We start from the raw sequence: 26831 nt of genomic DNA on the forward strand, positions 1-26831 counted from the left end.
TAAAATGCCTGTTGATTTTAATGTCTGTCTCCTTGGCTTACTCCCTGCTTTGGCTCTATTTCCCCTACCCCACACTGCTTTTCATATGCCTGAATCTTGCCCTGGGTTATCTTTTCCTTAGTAGCCCACTGCAACCTCACAGAGTAGGACTGTGGTGCAAGAGCAGGAGCCTGGCACTGGCTGGCAGCCTGTGAAACACTGCCAGGAGAGCAGGGAATTTGGTTGATGTCTTGGGTCTTGGTGAGATGGTGGAGAATCTGCTGCAGGGCAGAAAAGACAGTCTCACTGTAGCCTGTTAGGGCACCAGTTAGACTGTTTTTAGAAAAAGGGGCTTTAAATCAGACACCTAGGCCTATCTTTACACAGCCAAGTAGGACCAGTGTTATTATGAGCAGATATAAGTACCCCTAAGAGATGAGACTGACTGCAGTCTCAGCACAGACAGGCATTGGCTGCACCAGCATCCACATGCTGCCAGAGTGACCAGAGCAGCCTTGTGCTGTGGCCAGCAGCCCGTCCACCCCAGCAGCACCAAGCTGCATCTGGGCAGAGCTTGGGGTAGCTCTGCTCTCTGTCTTTTAGCTCCATGCCAGGCAGTGAACAGAGAAAAGCATCTTCAGTGTAGTGCAGTTCTTATCAACTGACCGACATTCTAAAGCCAGCATCATGGAGATTGAATCCCATTGCCATGGAAAATCCAGGTTAGAAATTTATTGCTGGGGGTGGGGAATTGAGGGCATTGGGTGGGCCCTGCAGGCATGGTCCCAGGCACAGACCTCTAGCAGGCAGCCTGTTCCCAGGTACTGCAGCAGTGCTCTGCTGACTCTGGCAGGGTTGAAGCGTGTGCTCAACAAAAAGGGATCCCAAATGAGTACTCAGATAGCTTTCAGGAATCTCAGGCTAGGACTCACAGGGCTCAAAGGGGACCCCCTCTGCTCAGGCTGTGCCCTGCAGTTATTTGAGTTTGGGCTCTTTTCACCAAGTTCATAAAATACATACTTTTTCTTTTAATTAATTAAATACTTTGATTCAGTGATATAACTTCAGAATGTGGTTTGTTCTGTGCAGTCAAATGTTAACTGGGGATGATAAAATATACCCAACCTGCCTTTTTAGAGCTGCTTCTTTTACTTCAAAGGGTAGGCATAACCTTTTGTGTCCTGGTGTGATTTTTACTGAACCTCTGCCTACTTTATTTATCAGGCCACATATAAATTTATTACCACTTGTGTTTCCAAATAAAAGACTCATAGGTTGGTAAGTAGTCTATAGTCGAGCTGCTATTCCTTGAAACTCATAAAAGGATGATTTTGATCCATGGAATCGCTAATTAAAGCTGCTTTTCAATACTCAAAAATTAAGTTAACAGTAATTAATGTAGCCAGCCTGGAACCTTAGGAAACTACTGCCAGCAAGTGTCTTTTGGTGCACTCAAGAGGATGCAGTTTGATTGTTGGCACCAACAGACAGGTTGGGAATTGTAAACATGGTAATTAGCAGTAAGTTTCTGGAACTCAACTTGCCAGACTGGCAGTCTGATTCTTGGAGTAGTTGTCGCATGGGAGGAGGGAAAAACAAAGTAAGGGAATTAGAGCAACCTTGCATTGCTCCACCAACATATGCCACTGGACCAATGTTTTTCTTGGCAAAGATCTCTGACAAGGCGCTTAAAAGCAGCATTGCAGCCCTACTGCAAACTGTGAACCTCACTGCAGGCATCAACCAGGCAACTGCCTCTGGCTCTTCTCTTTAAACTATGAGTGTTGCTCCGTGGTAAGGAATTTCAGAGTCGGAGATCCTTCCACTCCACCTCTGTGGTGGAGCACAGTGTTGATAAGGTTATCAACAATAATGGGATTAAAAGAGTTAAAATCCAGCTTTTGCGGTAATCCCGGAGTATTCTATTGTTGAGCTATCAAAGATTAAGGTTATAGTAACCTTATTAATCCTTGGTGTAGTGTAAATAAAAAGGAAATGTCAACCTTAATTCCACCATGAAATTAAATCTTCACTTCTCTAAATGATGATTCCAACGCAGCTTACTGCGGCCAATGTGGTTTATGAAAATGCGTAACTCATGTGAATTTAAGAAATCCAATCTGAGAGACAGAGAGGGGTGATAAAACATGGCACTTGTTTTGTTTAAAATGAAAAAAAAAATAATGTTCATTCATCTTGGATGTCTGCAGAAACTATACCAAGAGCCAAAAAAGTATGCAAAGAATTAGGAAGGGACTGTGAATGCTCAAGGTGTACATCCCTGTGAGGAAGAGAATGCAGCTGCCAGCTCAGAGCAGATCAGCCATCCCTGTGCCAGAGAGCAGCCACAGCACTGCTGGTGCTGTCCCATTCCTGTCCCTGCTTGCAGGACACTGTGTGGCCTTGTCAGTGCTGCCTCAGTAGCAGGGACAGGGTGCCCTGACACAAGCATTGAGCATTGATCCACTTGTGCTTTCAGTGCCAGAGACAACATGATCAAAACCAAAAAATGGCAGAAATGAAACGGTTGCTGAACCTTCTGCAAACAGCAAGACTTCACAGGTGCTGATGTGAAGGGCACACGTTTTCCTGGCTAAGGTGACTTCCAGAGGGGTGGGAGTTGTCTTTTTTGGCAGTGGATGGTTTCCTCCTCACTTGTGCTGGGCACAGCCCCTGCTCACCCTGCCCACAGAGGTTGAACCTATAAATAGGTCTGAAACTGCCTCTGGGACCAACTACCTGAAGAGAAGGAAAGACAGACAGACTGAGCTTTGCTTAGAAGTCAATGGGATCTGGTCCAGGTGGATCTGTGTTTCTTTGTGGGGAGTGGGTGGGGAATTACAGTAAGCAGAAGTGGGCTGAGTAGCCTTTCTTATGCTTTTTTGACTTGGAGGAGAAATAAAGCAGTGGTAAAATGGGGTGGTTCTGAATGGTTCTGCATATTAAGTATCTCAATCACTCACTCTAAGTCTAGGAGAGTGGTAGTTAAATATCAAGGAGCTGCCTATAGCAGGAACTGAGCTCTCTGGAGGGCAAAAGGCGTTGTGAGAGAATAAGAGATGGTTTTAGAGGGGCTGTTCCTAGGGAAAGGGGCTTTCCCATCTGCCCCATGGTTTCTGCATGTTCTGGAAATTACTGGGTTTGTGGACTGATAGAGCTGGAGAGTGGGCATGTTCTGCATCTTTGTATTGTTTGCTCCAGTTCTCATAAACTCTGATAAAGTTGCATAATGAAACTCCGGCTCATAAAAGAACTCATTTAAGGTGGGTTTTTTCCTTCTTCACTCACTGAATCATGCTCTTCTTTGGTGTGAATTGTCCCAGCTCCAGAGCATGCACCAGTTCAGATGTGCCCGCTGGGTCCTGGGCTGTCTCCATCCCCTCTGCAGCTGCAGTTGCTGCCACAAACACAAATTGGCTCGCTCTGGCTCCTCTTGTCTTTCCGCAGCGTAGGAACAGATAATGGGCCCATGGGGTTGTTCAGAAATATTGCTGGTTTCCAGTGCTAGCATAATGGTCCCTTCTAGGTAGTATCCCTTTCCTGGACAATTTCCCAGTAAAATAGTAAATGGCAACTGCAGAGCAGTAAAAGCAATGGCATATTTGTTTGACTGACATTTCAGAGCCTGCAGAGCAAATGCAATTAGGATCCACAGTGTGCTGCAGTTTGCTTCCTTCATTTCCCTGCCTTGGAAGAACTACTGTTAGGATCAGCTGAAGTTTGGTCCCTGCTACCTTAGAGTGATGGAGATGCTCCAGGGATGGAAGGCAGTGTGTGTCCAAGCCTGTGTGAGCACCCTTTGGATTGAGACCAGTCAGGACCTCAGAGGGCTCAGCTGGGACAGGAGCTGCTGCCACTCCCCTGCTGGCACTGCAGCCCCAGGCAATAGTGACTTTGTTAGTGGGTGTGCGCTTCCCCTGGACTCAGCAGAGCTGACACCAGGGTGGCTCTGTGGCACTAACCCTGCACTTCTCACTGGGGAGAAATCTCTGTCCACGCCCATGGGTCTGTGCTGGGCAAAGCACCACAGGGTTTGGGCTACCCAGGGGCAGGGTATGGTTTATTCACCAGGGGCAGACAATGGTTTATTTGGAATATTGCAGGATCGACAGTTGATGTGCTTTGAGCATTTTGATACAGACTTGGCAGCAGAAAGAAATGTGAAAAAACTGGTGATAATTATTCAGATTTGCCTGAAGGAGGTAATTGGAAACAAATTGCTACTAAGAGCCACGGCCATGGTTAATTGTGGTGAAGCACTGTGGGCCACTCACCTGAAGGAAAAGACTGCTAGAGGACAAATGGGGATCAAAATTGTTTCTGCCCCGGGTCAGAAAGAGGGTCTCGGTGATATTATTTGGTTTTCTAGGGTTATTCTGTAACTCCTAGATTCTGACATGAAAATCCAAGCCTGTGGAGCAATGCTTTAATGACTGGAAATAATGCAGCCAGCGATGGCAGGAGCAGCTGTGGCTTGCCTTGGTGGCAGGGGGATGGCCAGGCTGTGTGGCATCCCTTGTGCCACAGGCAGGTCCAAGCTGACCCCCACAGGAGAGACTCGGGCAGCTGTCACGTCCCCTCCCAGCAGGATGGAGTCTGCAGTGTGCACAGAGCCACCACCCTACAGCCTGCTCCAACTGTGAGTTTTACCTTTCATGTGGAACATTGCTGCCATGCACTGTTTTATTTGTTAGCAAATTTAAACATTGCAATGTCTGCTGTTCCTGGTGCTTCTTGGATGTCTGGAGTCAGGCAGATGCTGATGCCTGTGTGAATTGATGAAGTGTTTAGCACTGTGGGTCGTCTGGGCACAGGGTCAGGGAAAGCCAGGACATGGGGTGGCATGCATGGATCTGCTGCCTGGGGGTGACAGGAGGGGGGTCTGCTCTTGCTGGGCAGTGGCTCCTCAGGACAAAACCTCTTTGTCTCTCAGAGAAGCTCTTTCCAAAATGCTATTGCAAGGATTCAGGAGATGAAACAATGGTGAAAAGGATGATCCATTTTTTACTAAATTTCACTTTTTCTAGATATTTTGATACAGAGTTCCGGCAGGGTAAAAAAAAAAAAAATTCTGCAGCTTCCTCTATCTGGCGACACAGTCAGTCCATACCTGCCTCTTTCAGGACAGATCCTTGCTCTAGGTTCTTGCATATTTACTTTGTGCTCAGGGAACCAAGTGTAGGAGCACACTACAGCCTGTGCTGCTCTGTTTGCTCCCTGTGCCAAGGTGCAAGTGGGGAAAAGACAGGACAGCATGAAAAACGGGAACCAAAGTTTCTTAAAGCAGTCTAAATGCAGGGCAACCCTGCTGAGTTTGTGATATTATATGAGAATTGGCTGAAACAGGCCTGAGGGTTGGGCCACCCCAATTAGATCCTCAATTGCAGCATTTCAAAAAGGACATTAAAACATACACATATAGCACAAGTATTAGAATATGAAACCCCCCATCTAATCTGAGATATGGGAAGAGCCATCACCTGGCTCTCTTTGGTAGAGAGAGATCTATGATCCTTTGATAGTTTAACATACCTTTTTATAGAAAACCAAAACATGCTGATCTGACTTATTATTCTTATTATTATTGACAGCTTTTGGGTAGTCTGGTATTTTAGCCATTTCTCTTCCTTTACAGCAAAATACCTCAGTGCTGTCAATGCAGAAAAGCCTGTCCCCAAACAGTGAGACTGGTGTGACAGTGTTAGGGACATGCAGTCATGCTCCCCTCTGTGGGAGTCTTACCTGCACGAGAGCTGCAGGCTGTCAGGCTTTCCCCTTGGAATGGCAGCTCTGCTGCACAGGGTACATGAGCAATTGCTCCTGTTTTTAACATGTGGGATCATGAGTTGCTCTTCCACTCGGTGTTGGGGTTGAAAAATACTGTTGAAAATACAGGAGGCTGACTGAGAAATCAGTGAGTAAACTCCCTGATGCTCCAAATTTAGATATCATGATTGATAAGGGATATAAAATTGATTACTCTTTTTTCAAGCCAAAAGATACTCTGTTGATATGATGCAATTTCAACATGTTTGTTTTAAGAATACAGCTGTGTTTTACAGTCAGGTGTGCACCTGTATGCGCAGGCACACGTGAATGGAATAACTGCAGTATTCCAGCACTGCCTGGAGTTAGGTGCTGTAGGAAGCTGGCAGTATGAAATGTACTATGAGTTCCCCAGAGTAAAGCACAGTACCTTTACAATAGCATGGAAGTTGGAGTGGTGCTGAGTGAGAATGTTTTCCCCTACATAAATGTGCAGCTAGTAAATAGAATTTCACAATCCCCTTATTTTCCTTTATTTCCTTTTATTTCTTTAAGCTGAAGGGAAAAAAGGGGGGGAAATGGGTTTCCTATGGAAGGAAAACTTCTTGGCAGGACAACAGCTCTGTGCATGCTCTAAAGGTTAATGGATCCAAGGAGCTGCTGAGCACAAGGTGTGTGTGGTGGGTGGGAGGGGTTCACAGAGGGCCGGGTGGGGTCACCTGGGGCCAGGACTTTTGGGAGCTCAGGGAGCTTCGGTGGTCAGGGTGCTGGGTTATTGTCATGAACAGACACAACCTAATCCCGCAGAAAAAGAACAGATAACCACATGCTCAAGGCCCTGCCGCGGCCCCGGGTTTGTCCCATGCCGCGCTCCTCGGGGTGTGGTGCTGTGTCGGCGCTGCTCTGCCTTGGTGGAGACACAGGGAGGGGTGCCTGGGCACAGCCAGCGCTCCAGCAGCCCTGCTCGCTCTGGGGAGCGGGTCTGTGCCCGGCCGGGCAGGGATGCCGCCGTGAGCAGCCGGCAGCCGCAGCCGGTGCTCCGCGGCCTGCGCGCTGCTCCCGGAGCCGAGCGGCGGCTCCGCCCGGCCCGGCCCGGCCCGGCCCGAGGATGCGCCTCCGTGGCACCAGCGGGGCCCCGGCTCTCGGCCTTGGGTTTCCTCTTGCTTACGGATAAAGTACAGTGTGGTGTAAGAGGGTTTCCATGGAAGGAAACTGAGGAAGCCAGGAAATTATTTTCTACGGTAAATATTTATACGTATATTATTTAGACTAATACAATCTTAAAAGTTGATTTTTTTTTTTTTCCACCCAGAAATTTGGTATTACCTTTAGAATATGAGAGCAGGAACTCACTGCAAATCATAAGAGAGAGGTCTTGGTTAAAGAAACTGCAGCTAAGGACCTCTTTCTTTAGGAACTTCCAATCTTTCTACTGATGGATTCCAAATAGCTACTCCAAAGCTCTGAGTATGATTTGCAGAGGATATATCCATACAATGATTTAAGCCTGATATTTACAAGACAAAAGGTTTTATTGCATTAAACAAATCCCCGCAGTTCTCTGGGTTAACTTGCTGCTTGGTGAAAAGCTGGGGACACCAGATTGCCAAGAGGGTGAGGAAAGGAAGAGGGAATTGGTCTGATGAGCTGAGGAGTCACAATCCAGTACTGGAACCCATCCTGCACCCTCCCTGCCCTGCGCTGTTCTTCCAGGCAGGATTCAAGCCTCTGATACCTCAGTTTTCCTGCCCAATTACATGAAATGAGATCAGGAAAAAAACTGTTTACTACAGCGTGTTCTAGTTTTTGGATCCAAACAGATTGCTGTACATTGGGTGTGAAACTTCCTAATGTTTTAGAAATTATGCTGGAACGTCTCTGACTGACAGCTCTGAGCAAAGCACTTTCTGAGGTTATGTAAATGCCTAAAAAGAAATCTAACCCCAAATCTTAGTTGTGTAGCAGATTTGAGGCCTGTGAATTCTATGCACTGCCAGATTTTAAAGCCCTGCTGCTACCTTACCTTACATAAATACTCATAAATACTTACAGTAAGTGTCCTAAAAAGATCTTTGGTTGCTCAAGTGAGCTAGAAGAAAGCATTGCAGGGCTGCCCCATCTCTACTGGTCACAAGGAACATGCAATTCTGCCCAGGGTGATTCAGCAAGATCCCCTTCACGTCCAGATAGAGCTGTACATACCAGGGATCACATCCCAGGCAGAGGAAGGAAGTTATTTTCATTTATGATGCCCAGTAACAGGGCAGAGACCTTTCCTTCTGTGTCTGTGCTCTAGCATGGCGCAGAAACAATTTTAAGACATGTTTATAAATTCCACCCAGGTGTTGCAGCCCTTGCTATGAATCTCAAAATTGTATTCTAGATTTATTAGTATTGGGCTGCTTCTGACACAAGGGATGTGGGGGACAAAGAGCAGCAGCTTCTGTGCTATAAGGAAGCACAAAAAACATGTCAGTACACTTGTAATTTTATGCCTCTAAATGTTGTTATCCAAATGTCATTGTACTTGCAATATTCTGTGTGCATTAAATCTTAGGTGCAGAACCCTATCTTATATCAAAAACGTGAAAGTAGCATCATAGTCTCGCTAATGTTTTAGTGAGAACCCTTGTTAGCTCTTATTGCCTTGTCCTTTGTGTGACTTAAGGCAGAAAACCAAGAGTTTACTGCATTTTAAAGAGTTCAGAAAGATGTTCTTAAGTTAATGGAAGTCTTTCTTTTCAGGGTTTGAATAGGTATGTAAAAACAAGGGGATTGAATAATTGCAAAGTTGATGTGACAGAGCACACTAAATAATAGCTGTGATTAATTTTGTAGAATTGTTCATGAATAATTGGCAAAATGTTTTCTGTATGCGGCAACTTCTAGAACAAGCTGACTCATTATTGCATTTAAGGAGTGGTACCTTGAGTTGAGATCTGTGGTACCTTGAGTTGAGATCTGATGCCTATTAAAAATTGCAATTGATTTATTTTTTTGGAGAGATTGAATGGGGGTCCTAAAGGACCTGTGGCATTTTCAAACAAAATACCTGTTGTTTCCTTTGCTGCTTGTCCCCGGCTTGGTAAGAAATCAGCACTAAATTACAGCATTTCCCACTTCTCCTCTTGCGAAGGGAGCAGAGGAGAGGGACAGAACGCCTGAGCAAAGGGAAAAGATAGAGGAGGAACAGGGAAGACAGGAATGACTGGAAATAGTAGACAAAGAGAGGAAATGGGAGAACAAGCAGAAAGGAGAGAGAAGCAGAAAGAGACAAGGGAATGAAAAGTCGGAGAGTGCAGGGTTCATGTGCCCATGGCTGCCCTAATGAGCTGCTGCTGGTCACAGGCTCTATCTGGTGTTCATCCACGTTCAGCTGGCCTGAGGTCCACGAGGAGCATGAGTAAGCACCAGTTCCCAGCTAAATCTCAGCAGGTTTACTGTTTACCAAACCGTGACAAAAGATGAAGTTATGTCCTATCTGGCCACACACTGGGCTCTTTTTATTTTTTTTTTCTAAGAGGAGAGCTAGCTGATGTTTCTTGCTACTGTCAGAAAAAAGAAAGTCAGTGATTGTGATTTAGAGGAGCTAAGCATTTAAAATAAAATATACATTCATATAAAGTGATTTCATATAAAGATTCAGTGATAACCAGATGACTCAAATCAATGCATCCTCATCAAAGGCCAAAGATTATTTTGTAAGGTGTTCATACACTGTCTCTGCCCTCATTGTATCCTCTTACAGATTTACAGATGGGGACAATGAAAACACGTGTTCCATGCAATTACTTGCTGCTGCCTTATAAAAAGCCAAAGCCCAATAAACTTCAATATGGAGTAAACTAATAGTGTCCTTGTGAAAGAGCAACCTGAGGAGTTGTGTCCTACTACTGATAGCAAATACAGACCTGTCACTGAGATTCAGTCTTCATAAAAAGCTAGGTTAAGATAAGATTTGAAATAGTTTGGCTTGGCATTTCCAACCAGTTGAGAATGAATTCTGGATTTGGGTTGGCAAGAGTTAAGAGCATATCTTCTATAAATCTTTATTTTGTGCTTTGGAGAGACCAGCACACTTGTCCTCTGGTAATCAGAAATATTGCCTACCCTCACACAAAGAGTAGAGATCTGATAAAAGCTCTGATCACAATTTGTGCTTTGCTTTCCTCATCATCAATGCAATTTTGAAGTCATGTTTAAGAGGAAGTCCATGCATTCCTCACTGAGCAGGAATAACCCATTGGGTCTGAGCAGGAAGAGTTAACATCCTAGACATAGTGCTTTGTACAAACCAAAGAACATAAAGAATATTCCAGGAAAGCCATGAAGAGAGATGATGCAGTAATTGTTTCTGGGACATTAGAAATACTGCTGTGCTTCCAAGTTGCTGAGTGAGCCTGACTGCAGTGTCTGGCTCAGGGTGACTCTGGGGATGGCACTTTCACAGATATCAGCAATGCAGGGTAGTCCCAAGCAGGTCCTGAAACTTTAACATGTGATGAGGCCAGAAAGTAGTTTGGTGCAGTGATAATGATTTATTTAATGCAACTAATGTATGTAAAGATTCATCCAAGACAGTGAGGAGTCTGCCAAGAGCACTTTCTTGGACACCACAGTGATCAATCCAGGCTGGAGGCTGAAGGCTTGAGGACAGGTCTGTGGGATCAAGCTACTAATTTTTAGTGGGTTTGAGCTGCTCTTAAATATACTTTCATTAGTTAGGGTGGCACCACCAAGTCTGCTTCATACTGAGCAATAGGAAGACAGAAAGAGCATCTACAACAGTAATAGTTTTACACAAATTGATTTAATGTCTGGAATAATAGGAAACTTACAGAGCTTGGATGAGGGATGAAGGAGGTGGACAGAAAGAGGTGGAAATAGAGGAAGAGATCTCAGCTGGCTGCAGACAAAGGAGAAATGTGTCTTCTCTCTTTTCTCCTGTCAGCTGAAGCACACCATGTTGCACACAGGTGCAGAGAATGCTTTTGGCACACCCATGAAGCCATTCTTGACTTTGTGACCTGTTTAGTGACAGGTGAACAGCCCCTGGGTGAAGTGGGTGTGCTGCCTTTTGCACCCTTTCGATGTCTTATTCCACAACTGGGTCCCACCACAGGGTCCTTCAGGCTGTGGTTTACTGAATGGTCTGCTAAGGGGCTTAATTACAGTGTCAAATTCCCAAAGGTTTTTCTAGTCTGTCTAAAATATTTATGTCTGCAACAATTCAGACCTGTTTATGTCTCTTTTTTTGCCTGCTGGGTAAAAAGTAGTTTGGCTTTTACAATGTGTCTGTATACAGGGTTTTAGTAGCTTGGATTGCTTTTATATGTTTATAATGAAAGTAACAGCCCCTTAAAAATTGGATTATTGATCATGGGAAGACAGTAGGTATTTTTAATCTTCAAGGCAAGACTACAAATAAATCAAATTATATGAAGTATTTTATTTAAAGGCATTTGATTTTATTAAAACTGCTACATCTGGTGTTTGCATAAATGGAATAATTCTGCTTGTTCATATGAGGGTTCAGAGGAAACCATGGTAGGCGTTAGTGCTTCTCACTCAGTAAAGTGCACTGATGTCAACAAGTCAAAACTAAACTCTTTCCAAATTGCAAAAAAAAACACTGAAAGATTAAAAATTAAGGATTTTGACAGGTGTAAAATTCCCATTTCAGCTGATAAATTGTCCACAGGAGTTGTGATCTTTTTGCACAGATGCACATGATGCACTGAAAATGTAGGATACCATCATGTGCACCTATACATACATACGAAGTGTAGTTGAGCATGTGTGTAAGTGTGTGGATGTATATTTCTAAACCTAAATACCTACATACATATTGCACTGTCATGAGGCACCACGGCTGCTTTTGGCCCTGCAGTCTGTGGCACTTCTGTGGATGTCCTGTCCAGTACCTGTAGCAGTCTCTCCGACTGTCCTGCTTGGAATTCCCACCCTAGTGATGATGAACTGCAGCACAAACACCCTCCCTGTCCAGGTGTCTGAATCTGGGGGTTTGTTTGCATGTTCCAGATGTTTGCTCTGCCAGATTTGACCACAGGAATGTGAGGCCAGTGGGCTGAGCCTCATGAAGCAGAGAAGAGAAGCAGTTAGCTTGGAGTTTGCATCTTCCATCATTTCCAAGGGCGAGGCAGAAAACTGGTTTCTCCCTGGGAGAAGTCAACCAAAGAGGAGCTGTGCCTTGAAGGAGGTGGGAATGTGTGCATGCCAATGGTCTTTGTCATTAAACAGCCCTCTTCAAGCTGGCTGAGGAGCTGACAGGATCTGTCGATTCAATCTTGCCTTCAAAAGACAGGAACAAAATCACCACTGTAACTTTTTGGCAAAGCAAAAGGTTTTTTTTGCTGGCAAGGGTTTAACTCACGTGCAGCCCTGCTGCCCTCCTAGGATGTCAAAGAAAGAGGCTTTGCAAGTCAAATGCTGCCTGCCTCACCAGCCTGTCTTACCCCAGTGATGAAGTGCTCCAGCATCAGAAGTCACCTTCTGTGTTCAGCTGAGCTCAACTGGAGTCGTGCTCTCTGGCTGTGCTGTTAAGTGGCTCTGAAGATGTTACAGGTGCAGAGCTGTGCTGCTGTATTTCAAGTGATCATAAAAAATCACTGGATAAATTGAAAAAGTGTGACTTTTCATTGTAGCAAGCTTGGACTGGAGAAGCAACTCCATCATTGTGCTAAGGCAGCAGATGCAGTCAGTGTTTGGAGGAAATGGTCATGACCTGATGATCCAAGAGGTTCAGTGAGGGAAAAAAGATGCTGGAAGCTCTTCATGTCAGAGTAACACTGGTGGGACTGGCAAGGGAAGCAGAAGGACCAGACAGTGGGAGAGGATGGGAGAGGATGAACAGAAAGGTGCAATGCAAGCAGAAAACCCCTTTGCTGTGCTTCAGGCTTACTCTTGTGCTCAAAGATGTGGGATAAAAAGCAATAGCTTCAGGAAAAGCCCTTTCCTGAAGATCAGCAGAGCATGCCAGGAGGGTGCTGCAGCCATTGTCTCTGCAACCAAAGTGAGGAGCAAAGCCACAATCTGATGGGGTTGGGCTGCAGGGGTCAGATTCAAGATCTGGATCACCCTGAGAGTTGGGTCCGATGGGTCCCCAGAACCAGGGAAGGCCCTCGGGCCCTCTCCCCACATGGGGATTCACAACCAGCTGGGACAGGGTACCCTTGGATGCTGGGATGGACACTCCCCACAGAAGCATCACATCAAAGCTGGTCCTTAGCCAAGCAAACGCGGGTGGGCTGTTCCTGGAGTGTTTGGGTCGGTGAACAGCTGGCCCTGGGAATGTGTGGGCTCTGGGACCCGAGCCGTGACCTGAGGAGGGCCCAGGGGGCCAGGATGCTGCCCAGGGACTTCACCCTGAGGAAGGGCAGCTGTGAATCTTGGCAAAAGCCAAGCTGGTCTTGCATAAATTCTCTGGTGGTTCAGGCTGGCCAAGTTAAACATGTCCCTTACCTTGGCTTTGTCACAACTCTGACAGAAGTCCCAGGTGTGGGTCAGAGCTGCCCCTGTACATGGCACTTGCTGGAGCAGGAAGGGTGTGCAGAGATGGAGCCTGCCTCTGTCAGGGCTTGGCCATCATGCTCCCACATAGGTGACTCACTGAGGAGCCCTTTTGGCAGCAGGTGGACACAGCCTCTGTTCCCTCTGAGCTGCTCCATACAGAGGCTGGGCAGGGCAGCCATGCTGGGGCCATGGCTGCTCCCTGGAAGGAGGAGAGAGAGATCAGAGAGGGGAAGAGTGTGGACTGGGAGAAGGGGATAAAACAGGTCCTCGAGGCAGGGGCTGAGGTTGATATGCTGCTGTTGTGAGCTGCATTTCCTGACAGGACTTGCCCCATGCCAAGGGTAGGTCATCTTTCCTTTGACTCAAGAGGGTGTTGGGGGGTGTGTTTGCTAGGCCCAGAAACCAGTTGCTGCTGCACTGGGTCTTTACATGGTCAGTTTGGTATGTTCTGCTGCCCTCTGATCTGCAATTTCTATTTAATTGTTTACATGAACTCAGGCTCTTGCTGTCTTGGGGGAATTTCACCTAAGTAAGCGCTGGGAAAATTTACCTTTATTCAAATCATAGCACATAATTTTTCACTGTATTACTTTGTTTAGGTCCCTTTTAAAGAAGTTAATAAAGCTGGCAGCACAACTCCATTGACTCTCAGCAGAACATCTCTCTCATTCCTGAGGTCCCTTTCATAACCAGTTATATTAGTACCCTTCGTTAGCATCCTGCTTTTCTCTTCAGCATTGCCACGCAATGTGCTTTCTTTTGTAGTACCTAAAGCTTGTGAGATAACTCAGTTTGCCTCCCAGTGGGGGAGAAGGTATCTGTAATCTGTGTTTCGTGTCTTGGGTCTCTTGAAAGGACTAGAAATCCCAAATGAAGTAACTTGTGGGTTTTCTGTCTTAGAGAATTAGGATGTCTTTGCATTACTGAGCAGGCAAACAGTGAGCAGTGCTTGATCAATAAGAGGCATTGCCAGAGGTCTGCTATAGTCTGCCACTGCTGATGGTAAGTGTTGCTATAGGCTATGGAACTAGGAATATAAAATGTCAAATGACAGTAATAATTCATGCATCCTGGGACATATAAAACCAACAGCATGTCAATAGCTGTGGCATGCTCTGCAGAAAATATGCAGGATTTAGACGTTGCAGGAGTCTGTTTTATTTTAGACCACACTTTCCTTGGTGAAATATAGACTTTCCCTGTTTGTTAAAAGCATTTATTTTCAGTTTCATGTTGCTGCTTCTCTATTAACATTCTAAGAGCCACACAGCTCAAAAGGGGCCCTGAGATTCAAAAAGCAAAATATATGTATTTACTGAAGAAAAACACATAAAATATTTATAAAACAGAGGGTGCAATACTATTTGAGATTCATGGACCATTTCAGCATTCATAAAAGCAAATATGGTTCTAGTATTGGCTTCACCTGGAATCAGACTTTACTAGAGAGGTTACCCAGGAGGGACCTGCCTTAAAATGAAACTTATTACAATCATTAATTTTACATGGAAAATCATTGCATTTTACATGGAAAGCAGAATGTCTTGTGAAATAAGTAAGAACTTCTCTAATATTCATCTTCTTTAAAAATACTTCAGGATAATTAATATCACTTTCCCTTTACGAAAAGATATGAAAAGGGTGAATTACTGCATCTGGGAGGGCACAGCAGGCAAAAGAAGAAAGATTGTGTGTATCTGATACTTGTTTTCCCCTGTGCCTCTGCTGCTTGGGAACCTAAAAGTGAAGGGTGCTGTTTTACTGGCTAAGGCTCCCACAAAAATTCTTCAGATGAAACTTTAATGAGAGAAGGGTAAAAATATATTTGAGCAGCCCCATTCTTATGCTTTCAGCTGTTTGCTCCTGAGCACCTCAGCTGTGGGTTGTCAGGCCTCAATTTCTGTACATTTGCTTGAAAGTAGAAGGGCAAGACAGAAAAGTTGTGTGTCCCTCATGATTACATGAATATAGGGCTTAATGTACAGGTAATACTTCTAAAAGAATGTAAAATATTAACTGAAAAAAGAAAGAAGGAGAAGCATCACAAAGAAATCCACTACACATTATTTAAATCTCCCCCTGTGAGAGGCTGAGGATTCAAACACATACGAGTCGTTTGCTCTTCCATGTGGCAGCAGCCCCTCTGCTTCAGAGTTGCGCAGTCCTGGTGCTCAGTTGTCTGCTTGAGAATTTTTTTAAAAGTTATATATTAAAAAAAAAAATGTCTTAAATATAATTTCTATTCTTTGAAGACCATAACATGATTTTGGGGCAGTGGACTGTACCCATATAGACAGGCACTAATAGATATTTTGGCACATCTTGCTGAAGCTAGCTTGATATGGAGATGATTAAAATAAATAATAAGCAAAATTAATCCTGCTAACTGTCTGAGACCTAAGAAAAGGGATGTCTTTGTTCTGACGAGAACATCTTGGCTTGTTCTGCTCCTTTGGCTTGGTTTGGGGAGGATGTATTTAACAGTCCTCCCATGATACTTGGCAAATATAAAGCTGTCACATTGGATCCTGCTTCTCTTTGTATTAAAAGAATGTCTATGGTGTTTATGTTATGGGAAAAAAGCACTATTTCTACTTATTGTATTTTCATTGTCTCTTTTCTTATGACTGTACTGTTTGCCAGCAGCCGAGGGGCCACTTTGATGCTTGCTTTGATACCATGGTTTATTGTGTTGCACAGTTGAGCCTATGGTTTTCCTTTCAAATCAGAGCTGGCATACTGGGTGAAAAAAAACCAAACCAAAAATAAAGCTTTTCTCTAATTATGGTTATCTCATAAAGTCTGCATTTGTTACAGCTGCTGGGGTGTTGGAAATCAGTGTTTGTAAATACCTATATATTCTGATTTGTTTTCAGCCTCAGAGATGTTTTTGTCTGTCTGTGTTCCTCACCCCTGGCCATTCATGCAAGCAGCCTTCCCTACCTGCACGCCGAGCTGCACTGCCTCGGGAAGATACCAGCCTGTTACCCAGCTTATCTGCATGGTACCAACTTCACCTTGTTCCCTCTTCTCACTCTGAGGGATTAGCATCCAAAGAAAACCAAATTAGTCTGGTATCAATTCAGCCAGGAAAGCGAGTAGCCCAAGCGACCAGAAGGCTCCTGCTGGCAGGACTGAGTGCAGAAGGAGGCTGGCAGGGTGTGCTCTTTGTGTGCTGCCCAGCTCCACCACGCTCTCTCAGAGGCCCATGGGGACACCCTGGGTCCTGCTGTGGGGAACCAGACTCTCCTGTGCCCACAGGAAGCCTCACTTGCTGGCTCCATGCTCCATGTGGCAGTGCCAGTTAGGATGTGTATAATGCCTGCTTGGATGTGTCTGTTGCTTTTCTCCATGTGTCCTGTGGTCATCTGAGAACTGATGAGGAACCATTCTGTTTCCATTTTGCTGATGGAAAAGGAGAGCCTTTGAGAGGCTGAGTGATTTGTCCAGGATTATGCAGCAAATCAATGGGAGAAAAGGGGATCAGGCCATTCTACACAGGAGTGCCTTTAACTGTCCCATGGGCTTTCTAGGGAAAGGCATGCAGGTCCCCAAAGAGGCCTCTTCCAGCAGTGTTCCTCCATTATTTCTGTCAGATTATTGCTGTGAACAGTGGAGAAATGCAAAACGTATTATTCATTTCTCCTACTTCTAAAATCAATAGCTATCAAAATACAAATACAATTTCAATCAAAAGGCACTTATTGAGTGCAGATCCTACTAATTAGGTATGATTTCCCAACACTTTCTTAAATTATTTATCCAAGGGATGGGTGAAAGGCGCTTTATATGTCCCAGAGTGAATATTATAAACCTCTTGTCATGATACAGAAAATGTGAAATGTAGTGCAATGCAGTGTGATTTGTAACCTTGATGAACTAATGTAATATCAATAGACATCAATCTGTGCAAAAAAATAAATCTGTCTCATCATAACATCTAACAAGATATGTCAAAAGTCAATAACCTTGTGAAATGGACACGTATCAGTGAAGGTTACAGACTTTGCTGCTAGGAATCAATTAAAAATGTAATACCCACTTGCAATGGAAATTACTACACCATCACCAAAAAGGAGGTTTACATCATGCATGGACATTTGTCATAAGGGCAGCTCCCTTTAGGCTGGCTGTTGGCTCTGTAAGCAATTCCACTGCAATAGATGGCTTTTTGGTTTTTTTTTCCTCTTATGCTGCTATTGCTTAGTTTAGCCCTATAACCAACATGCAAAAAATATTTATGCCATATCCAGTTAAATATATTTTTAAAACCCATACAGAAAAGAGCCAATGGTTTTGAAGATTTTTGTGTAAAAATTAGAAAGCAGCTCTCCTGGTAAATGAAAGATTTACAATTTTCAGACAATAACGTAGATCAATGTTCTTCAATTTTTAATTATAAGGATTTTTCTCAAGCTTCTTTGGATCTTAATTTTCAAACTTATACTTCCCATCCATACAGCAGATCTTAAGGCTCCACCACACCAACCATGTGTAAAGTGAAATTCTTGATCCCATCATATAGATGTGATACCCACTCACCAAAGGCTTTCAAATCAATGATTTAAAAGAAGAGTATGAAATATTATATATGTTTTCTCCTCAATTTTTGAAACCAATTGATAAAATATTCACTTTTTAGGCATTTTACTTTGCCAATGTAATCTGATAATAACTTCAGGGCAAGTGTAACTTTGAGGCCAAAACTAAGGATTTGAATGGGAAGGGAGGTCCTATGGCTTCAGAGACAGCAGTATGTGAGGGGCTGAAGTAAAACTATCAGAGTAATTCAGAGCTTAAATTTTTATCTTGGTGCTTTCTTGTGTAGCCTTAATGGTGACCTGCCCCCAGGAAAGCCATCAGGAGCCTGAGCAAAAAGCTGCAGTGGTCCAAAGTGCCTGTGTGGTTCAGCTGCTGCCGGCAGCCCGCGATCACTCGGCAGCACTTCAGTGCAATTGTGCAACCTGGGATTCAAGGCAGAGCCATAACTCAGAATTTCATGGCATTTTAAAGCACAAGTCAGAATTTTAATGGTATTTCAACCTTCCTTATTAGTTGCACAATAAGTGTCTTTCAGCCAGTGTTCTGCAAATTCCTTCCTGGTGGTCTGCAAAAGACACAGCTTGAAAGTCAGAGCAGTGGAGGTGAATGCTGGGTGTGTGGAAATGGATCTTGAATTGATGGGAGGAATAAGGGATTCTGAAAAAGCACTGCAATAAGATGGCATGGGATAATAAGGGTAGTAGCAAAAAGTTTAAAAAAGCATGCCATGATTAAATTGGATATATAGGATAAATTCAACTTCAGTTATTCAGCTATCCTGCTTGTATTTTTGTTGGTTTTAATTAATGAAAGTTTGTCTGGCAGGTATGAAAGCAAAGTTCAATCTCAGAATGTTTGAATTAGAACTCCCAGCTCCATCAAGTGAAACAGGCAATGCTACATTTAATGTTTTGCATTTTCTCATTCTTTTTAAATGTGAATGAGTATCTGGAAGGAATATCCAACATTGCAGATACTGTTTAGTGATATATTCTTCTTATCTTCTTTTCTTCTGTCTAATGCCTTTCATACATGCTTAAAAACTGTGTGATTGTATCTCTGATTGTGTATTAGTGACTGCAGAGGTTACCTAAATTGAGACAATGGACTAATTTTTTTTCAAATGCAGGGTAGAAGCACATCTGTTTCAAACAGATTTTTGAAATGCCTTTTGTGAGTTCAAATCACATACAGTAATGACCACTTAAGTGAGCTCCTACACACACAACAAGTCATTTGCAACAGTGCTAACAAATGTATCTATAAAATGTCACTTGCATTTTGGTGTTCTGAAATAGGCTCATCCTCTCCATTGCCCTGGAAAATTCAGCCCTCTGTTATGTAGAGGATACTAAAGAATAGCATGTGTTCTTCCTCATGGAGGATGTGTTAGCTACTGTATAACTGTACTTGATATATATTTTGTATTTTGCTTGGGTCTCCCTTTGAGAGAGGCATAAAATTTTTTTGAGTTGTAACTAACACTGTTTTCTAGCCATGAATTGTTATAATTATATAAGATTATGAATATAATTGAGGTAATAAAACCAAAGCAAACAGTCTAGATTATATCTCTGGATTGTATTCATAGGTCAGAAGTGTGGTTTTGCTGAATATCACATTGATTTCAGAAGAGTATAGTTTGGAAATGATCACATCAGCTGAGGGGCTATACCTTACCTATGAACCTACATCAAATAGCTCACTTAGCCTTTTTCCACAGATGTCCTTTCCAAAGATAAAGGTGTGTACAGCCTGCAGGTATCTACAGTGGGCAAACTGAAAGTAAACAAATAGAAATGTGTTCATTCAACAAATTTCTACTGTAAATGATTTTGCCTTAAACTGTGGAAGGATCAAAGAAAAGCTTTGCAGAACAGCTTCTCCATCATGGAGCTGGATTGCAGCAGTGCTGCCTGCCTCTGCTGAGATGCAATCTGTCCTGCACTTGTCCTGTGAAGCAGGAAAGTGCTATTATATTTAATTTTCAGAGAGAGAGCTAAGACATGGACAGAAACCACGGGACTTTTCTGCACACCTAGGGGAACTCTGCAGAAGCTGAGGAGCTGAAGAAAGCTGTGTGGAGGCCACGGCTAATAACCTAAACCATTAGACCATTCTCACAAAATCTATGTTGCCAAATCTGCTGCCACTGAAATCTGAAATCAAACATTAGCAGCCAAGAACATCATGCTAATTAATTGCCTCAGGAGGACACAATTTCCAAGATCTAATGAAAGATGGAATCCAGCTTCCATATGTCCCATTTGATAGCCCAAGAAAACACGCACACATTTTTCAAAGAAACAGTGACAAATGTCCAAGTACTTGTCTCTCAGCTGAATAAAACTAATCACCAGGTCCAGGGATAGAAATGGCTGCTCATCAGCACCTAGCCTGAAAAGCCAGCCCAGGATGTTGCTGACAAACCATTTTCCTTCAGAATGTTGAAGGCAGCTTCAGAAGGTGACAGCTGAGCACCAGAGCCCCTCTGTTCTGCCCACAGAGCAGCATTACTCCTGCCTTGCATGCAGCTGCCTTGTCATGGTGCTGGTTTATTTTAAAAAATAATAATTAGGGACAAAAAAAGTTAGCATGTCACATTCTTGACGAAATAGTGAGGAGAAGGCAGAGGTATCAGTACTCACAGATATGTGCCAGGGCTGCCTTGCACTGCTATAAACTTGTCCTTGCTTGAACTTGCCATTCCTATAGATGGGATGTTTGTGCCAGAGTGGCAGTGGTGCACAGCCCAAGGGAAACAGTGAGGGCTGGAGAGCCTCTGCCCTCCCAGAGAGGCAGGCCTGCCTGGCTGGGGAAGCAGAGCCCCACTGGGATTGTCCTAGCTCTGCGTGGCTCTGAGGCATACAGAATCGTTCAGCCGGCTTAAAGACATAATGTTTCCTTTAAATATTTATTGTTTGAAGGATCCTGACATGCATGAGAAGGTCTGTACTATGTAAAGACCACATGCTGTTGTGGCTGCACTCACAGTCTGCCACGTTTCAGGGGATGCAGGAGTCATCTCTGTGCACCCTGCTCCCACTCCTGCTTTGCTGGTGTGAGGTGTTTCACACAATTCCCAGGTTTGTTTGGATAGAGTTGAATGATCAGCTTGTTGTAGCAGACCTGACCATGAGGCATGAACATCTTTTGCTTGCCACAGCAACAGCCCCAGCCTGAGGGCCATGCTCAGAGGATGGTCGGGAATGTCTCGGTGCCCAGCGAGCAGCCTGGGAGGGGGCACAGTTCTAGAGCAGGGCTGTGACAGGCCTTGGTGTCTAATCCAGGGTTTCTGAGTGATCCCTTATTCACACAAACATTAGTATTTTCTAAGGGGTCAATTCTTGGAAGCATACAACATTTTCACTTTCCTCTTTCACCTTTTACATATAATTCATGTGAAACTTCTAATCTAAAAAGAGTATCTTGACACCCTGTTTAGTAAAAATGGTTATGAGGAAAGCAGGTACAAATTGCACAGCAAATTTTCGCTCTAAATATTGAAGAAAATATATTTTATTCTGTCTATCCTGAGGAGATTAAAGAAAAAAAATAAGAAGGTCAAGGTAAGTAATTGTAGCACACCATCTAATGTGTATTTCCTCAAGATTACTCCAGTTGTACAGAATAATGGCATTTCTGAACTTCAGTAACTTCCACCACACAAAGGCACAGCATTTTGACAGGACTCAGTAAATCATTTAAAATCATAAGGGCCATTATGCAGACTGTGTGATAAAGTTAGAGACAGGGTATTTTTCTGCAATTGGTCTTCAATTTCCCTCTAGATTTTAGGTGACATAAAGCTCAAAAGGAGCTCCTAGTGCTACTCTCCCAGAGATGAGATCAACACTTATGAGGACATGTTTTGATGACACAGCTCAGAAAATTGAAGGGATTATTATTATGGAAGGACCAAGGTGATAAGTACTGTGTTATATATGAATAACTGTCAGTCAGACAAGCCAAGAAAGGTCATAATCCATTATATTAATGTCATAAATGTTATCATAAACTGACATCAGGATGGTAAACTGGGATTCTTGCACTTTTTAAAGTGCTGCTGTTCTTAAATGACACTGTCCTGGAAAGACATGTTGATATTAATTTTTCTCTCAAAATAAAAGACTTTAAAGATTTTCAGCAAAACAGAAGTAGTATTTTACATATTTGTTTGGGGTGTTTAAACTTTTTTTTAAAAGAAACTGACTGAATTATCACAACAGTATCCAAGATACCATGAACAGATGGGAGAGGAGAGACCCAATCATTTCTGAATGTTTACTGTCCCCCTTTGCTTAATCTGAACTGTAACTTTCACACTTCACTAAGACACCTTCTGGGGGCCACTCTAGCTGAGGATAAGAGAAGCAGAAAGGCAGAGGTGGAAGCTCCTGGCCTGGCTGCTGACTGCCCCAAGTCAGAACTGCACCTTTCTGTAATTCACTCCCTTGACATTAGTATTTTTCCCATATCAGATATGAACTGTGATGATACTCAGGAATGTATGACAGTGAAAAAGACAATTTTATGTCTTTTGTGTTGCTGAGCATTTTGATGCCCACAGAGAGCAGGCAGCTCAGTGGATGTTACCAGTGCATGGCTCCTCTGCCATCCTCCTTACCCTGGGCTCCCAGAGGAGGATCCCCAGGGATTCAAATGAGACTTTGTTCTTGCCAGCACCACAGAGTGCTCCATCCATTGCTGACCAGTTACGAGCCAGCAGTAAATTACTGTCACTTCTGTAAAGCTGCTCCCAGCACAGACTCCCAGGTGAGAGTAAGGGAGGTGAACTCTGAGCCCATGCAAAACCAAAGCCTTGTGTCCACACTCAGTAACATTGCAAATTCTACAAACAGTGTAATGCTGAAATGTGGGTGCATCAGGGGTGAAACAACTGGACCACTCATTTCCAGCTTTGGGGAGAACGCCATGGTAAACTCCAGAAATGCAAGAGGAATTTAAGGTGAGTTTTCACATCCCACACAGAAGCCAAAAGAGAAAAGCAGGGTAAGTACTTCTGGAAGGTGCCATGCTGTATTTACTGACCACATCAGATCAGAGCCATGGTTTTCTGTCAGAAGTTAGAATGCAAGATGTCCAGCAGCCTCCTGCAGATGTATGGCTGTGGTGCCACTGTCGTGGGCAGGAGGCAGCCCTGGTGAGTCACTGCAGCACTTCCTGCAGGAGCTGGCTGTCTGCAGGAGGCATCCACTGGTGGAGGGTGCCTTGCAAAAATCACCCATCTAGTCCAGCTTGTACAATCCACAAATAAGCCATGTTTGTACCATGCAGGTAAAATGTTCAGGGTGAAACCAATGTGGGCTAACTTGAATTGTATAAATAACTGCAAATGATTACTTCAAATGAGAGCATAATGTCTGGAACCATAGGCAGGAAAATACATTTACAGACTATCAAATTATCTTGGGATAATAGTGCAATGCTTTTCACTGCTGTACTTTGTGTTCTTGTAGCTGAGCAAAGAATACTACTGCTGAAAAAGGCTCTGAATGTCAAAGAGAAGAGATTTCATAAGTAGAGTGCTTCCACATAAGAGACTGCCATTTCTGTTATTTTAGGGGAACATTAGAAAACCCCCAGCAAACAAAAAAGTTATTTTTTATGACTTGGAACTACACAGAATAACATCTGATGATAAACAAACCTTTAGAAAATTTGTCTACTTTATAATATAACCTGCAAAGTGCTTCCTTGTTCATATGAGGTTACTTATCCCTGTGATTGCAACAAAATGCTTTTGATCAAATGTGTTTTCAGAACTGGCACAACCAAATCAAGTAGCTAAGCTGTTATATCAGTTTACATGAACAAGTGCTGTTTGAGTATAGAATTTTTGGAGCACATTTTTAGAGAAAACAGAGTGCCCTTTGAAATCTTGGAACTAAAGCTGTATAAATGCCCTAATGCTGTTTATGATGTCTGTGGAAATACATGACACTCAAAGTGTGCTCTTAGGATGCTCCAAAGTATATCAAAGAGCATTAACTTCAGCACAGCTGGGAATGTCCCCAGCTTCACTTATGAATGCATGTTTCTTATATCCTGTATATTAACTACAGCTACATACAAGGCCACACTTAATATAGCCCTGCTCATTGAGAATAATCCACATAGTAAGCCTGTTAGGTAAGGTTTAGCATCTACATTTTTCTGCTCACATCTGCTTGCCTGACATATATAATCTGCCTGGATGTCACAGTTTACATCCTATTTTCATTGGACGATAATGAAACTTGATCAGTGTCTTCATCTCCTTCTCTGTCGCTCCAAGAAATATTTCTGCTTGTCAGCTCCCCCTTACCAGGACTCTCTGGAGTGACCCTTAGCCAGGTCCTTTATTAAAGGGTAGTGCATGCAAGGCTTGAAGGCAACTGTGCCATTTATCATTGTGCAAACTGCGTGCGGAAAGTGCTACTTACAAGACAGTAAGGAAATAAAAAGTGATATAGCAATTTCCTAACCTGAATTTTCTCTACTTCCTTTTCTCTCACAAAGGTCTGGCATATCACTATTTTAGTAGCAATAAGTCAGTATTTGCTTTCTGAAGACTTATGTTTCTGCTGAAGTCTTATGAAACTGAACTGTAGGCACCTCAGTAATTTTAGAACAGCTTAGTCTGAGAGGTAAATTAAAATTAGGGAAAATTAGACCATTTTTAATGAGATGGTTATTACACTGAATAATGATGATTATTGCTTCTGCTTAATAAAACTGTCAGCCAGTGCAAAATATATATTAAGGGAAATTACATTACATTCTATTTCTATCAAGTCAGAAATTTGGTGTGTTGCTATCCCAAAAACCATGGAAATAATGAAATGTTAGACAGGGCTTCCTTTTCCAAATAGGATCAAACATGGAGCTTTCAGAAGCAGCCCTTTAAAGCCCTGATGTAAAGCCTATTAAATCTAATGTTTGTGAAGATTTCTGCTGACTTCTGTGCCATGCAGATCAGGACTTGACTGAAATGAGCAGTGTTCCCCCTGTTGTCTCTACTAAATACCTAGACAACACCACATGGTGAATGCACACTGAGCTCAATGCTTGTTGGCACACCTGCTTTTCTCTTCTGATTTACCTGGCAAATTAGGAGATGGACTGCATAGGGTGAGACACACTGTTATTCCCAAAGTGAAAACAAAGAGGAATATTACCTATTATCTGTTATTATAGATGTAAAAATTAAATCCTGCTGTGGAAACCTTGGTGTGGAAGCTCCAGACACTTAGAGGAGAGGCACCTCCCCAGAAGCCTGTCCAGAGACATAAATGACCAGGAAATTTGAGTGCTCAGCATTTTTTGTTCAAATGTAGGCCCACTGTCAAAGCCTGCCTTCAGCAAGAGCTGCTGTCCTGAGGAATGAGAGCTGGGGTGGCTCTCTCCTCTGTGCTGGGAGTCTACAGGACAGTAAACTGCCAAATGGACAAAGAAGGGAGGTGGGAAGTGAAGAGTGCATTCCTACTACCAGCCCTTCCCTGTGTAGGGTTCAATCTAAAAGGATATGTTTTTGTGGAATAATTTTATATAAATTAAGGCACACTTTTCTTACAGAAAGGTGTTTATTGCAGCTGCAGTAAATTTTACAGATTCTGAGAGAGATCAAATAAGCAGCAAAAACTGCATGACTCAATTCATGCCTATACCAACTGAACCAGTGAACCAGGGCACAGAGGTGAGCAAGTCTTTCTATGGTGCATGTTAAAAACTGGACAAACAGAAATTTACCATATAATTTTATTTTTTGAGAGCACTATTCCTCATACAAAGAGCAATGTATTATCTTAAATGAGGATAACATGATTAGTAAGTCACAGCACATGTGTTTCTCAGGTTTTCATACTTTGAAACGTTTTCAAATCAACAAGATTTCTCATTTTATGAAGCCCATTTTGTAAAGTTCCATAAAACAGGTTCAACAGTCACAATTTCATTAGCATGATATTGTTGCCATGGTAATGTGGTACCAATTCAATGGATGGGCTTTTCATCCTGGGCTTATAGAATTGCTCTTCCTGTCAAAAATACATCTATATGGAAACAGCAAACAGACCTTACCACTGGAGTACGAGCACAAAATATCACATGCTAATTTGGCTAGGAATGCATCATATTACTGGCAGCAGACCCAGAAATCATCAGAAACATAGTAGAAGTTGCTAAGCACCATACACAATAGCAAAGTCACACTTCAAAATTAGGAAAGTTACACACATTCATTGATGCAGTATCTGAATGTATTATTGCAAAAGCCCTTGGTTCTACTGTGTTCATTCTCTGAAACCCTGTTAGGAGGGCACAGTGCAACTGGGAATATTGGAGGAAACAAAAGCAGTAACACACTAAAGAATAAAATGTGAGCTAAAGGTGTGTTGGCCCTTCTCCCATCTGGGTGTTCTGCAGCATGTTCTGGGCTAATTGCTGCCAAATGCAACACCTTGTTTCTCTGGTCTGTAAAACTGGGATAAAGCCCCCTCTGCCCCTGTGCAGTGTACCTGGTGTATACCAGATAGTGAGTGATGGCTGGTATTGCTAAACACTCTCATTAAGTAAAGTAGAAATGCTTTTAACAGCTCCGGGAACATGCACTGCACAGATCTACAATTTGAGAAATATCACTGGGAGGACCTGGACCCACCCAGGGAAATGCAGAGGAGATGACAGACTGAGCAGGTAACAGTACATATGAGCTTATGGAGGAAGGATACTCACATCATTAAAAAATCATGACACTTTGTAGGTTTTTAAAAATAAATATTGCAGGCTGCAGGAGAAGTATCCACAGCAATCTGAGCAAGGAATACAATATAAGAAATAGTACAATATAAGGCAACAGTGGGGTGGCTTGTTTATAATATGTTAAAACACTTTCTTGTGTATTTGCACTGGTTTTTATGATTATTTCTTATTTACATAGGAAAAGTCTTTTACCATCCTGACACATGATGTTCAGTCTATCATTCCTTAGTTTAATCATATGGTGTCCT

At 43.1% G+C, this 26831-nt stretch overlaps 1 long non-coding RNA gene across 6 annotated transcripts in view; it reads left to right on the forward strand.

Moving 5' to 3' along the window:
• LOC139594298 (uncharacterized) overlaps positions 1 to 26831 on the forward strand; it is a 46384-nt gene that overhangs the window by 14425 nt on the left and 5128 nt on the right. For 4 of the 6 annotated variants that reach the window (XR_011680578.1, XR_011680581.1, XR_011680582.1 and 1 more), the window contains one exon: positions 11788 to 26831. This exon is cut by the window's right edge and continues 2290 nt beyond it. This is a non-coding gene — a long non-coding RNA (uncharacterized lncRNA). The other 2 variants (XR_011680580.1, XR_011680577.1) reach the window with 2 other exon arrangements.

This window comes from Agelaius tricolor, unplaced genomic scaffold (genome assembly GCF_023055355.1).
Source record: "Agelaius tricolor isolate 1412-34295 unplaced genomic scaffold, bAgeTri1.0.p SCAF_11, whole genome shotgun sequence".
NCBI lineage: Eukaryota > Metazoa > Chordata > Aves > Passeriformes > Icteridae > Agelaius > Agelaius tricolor.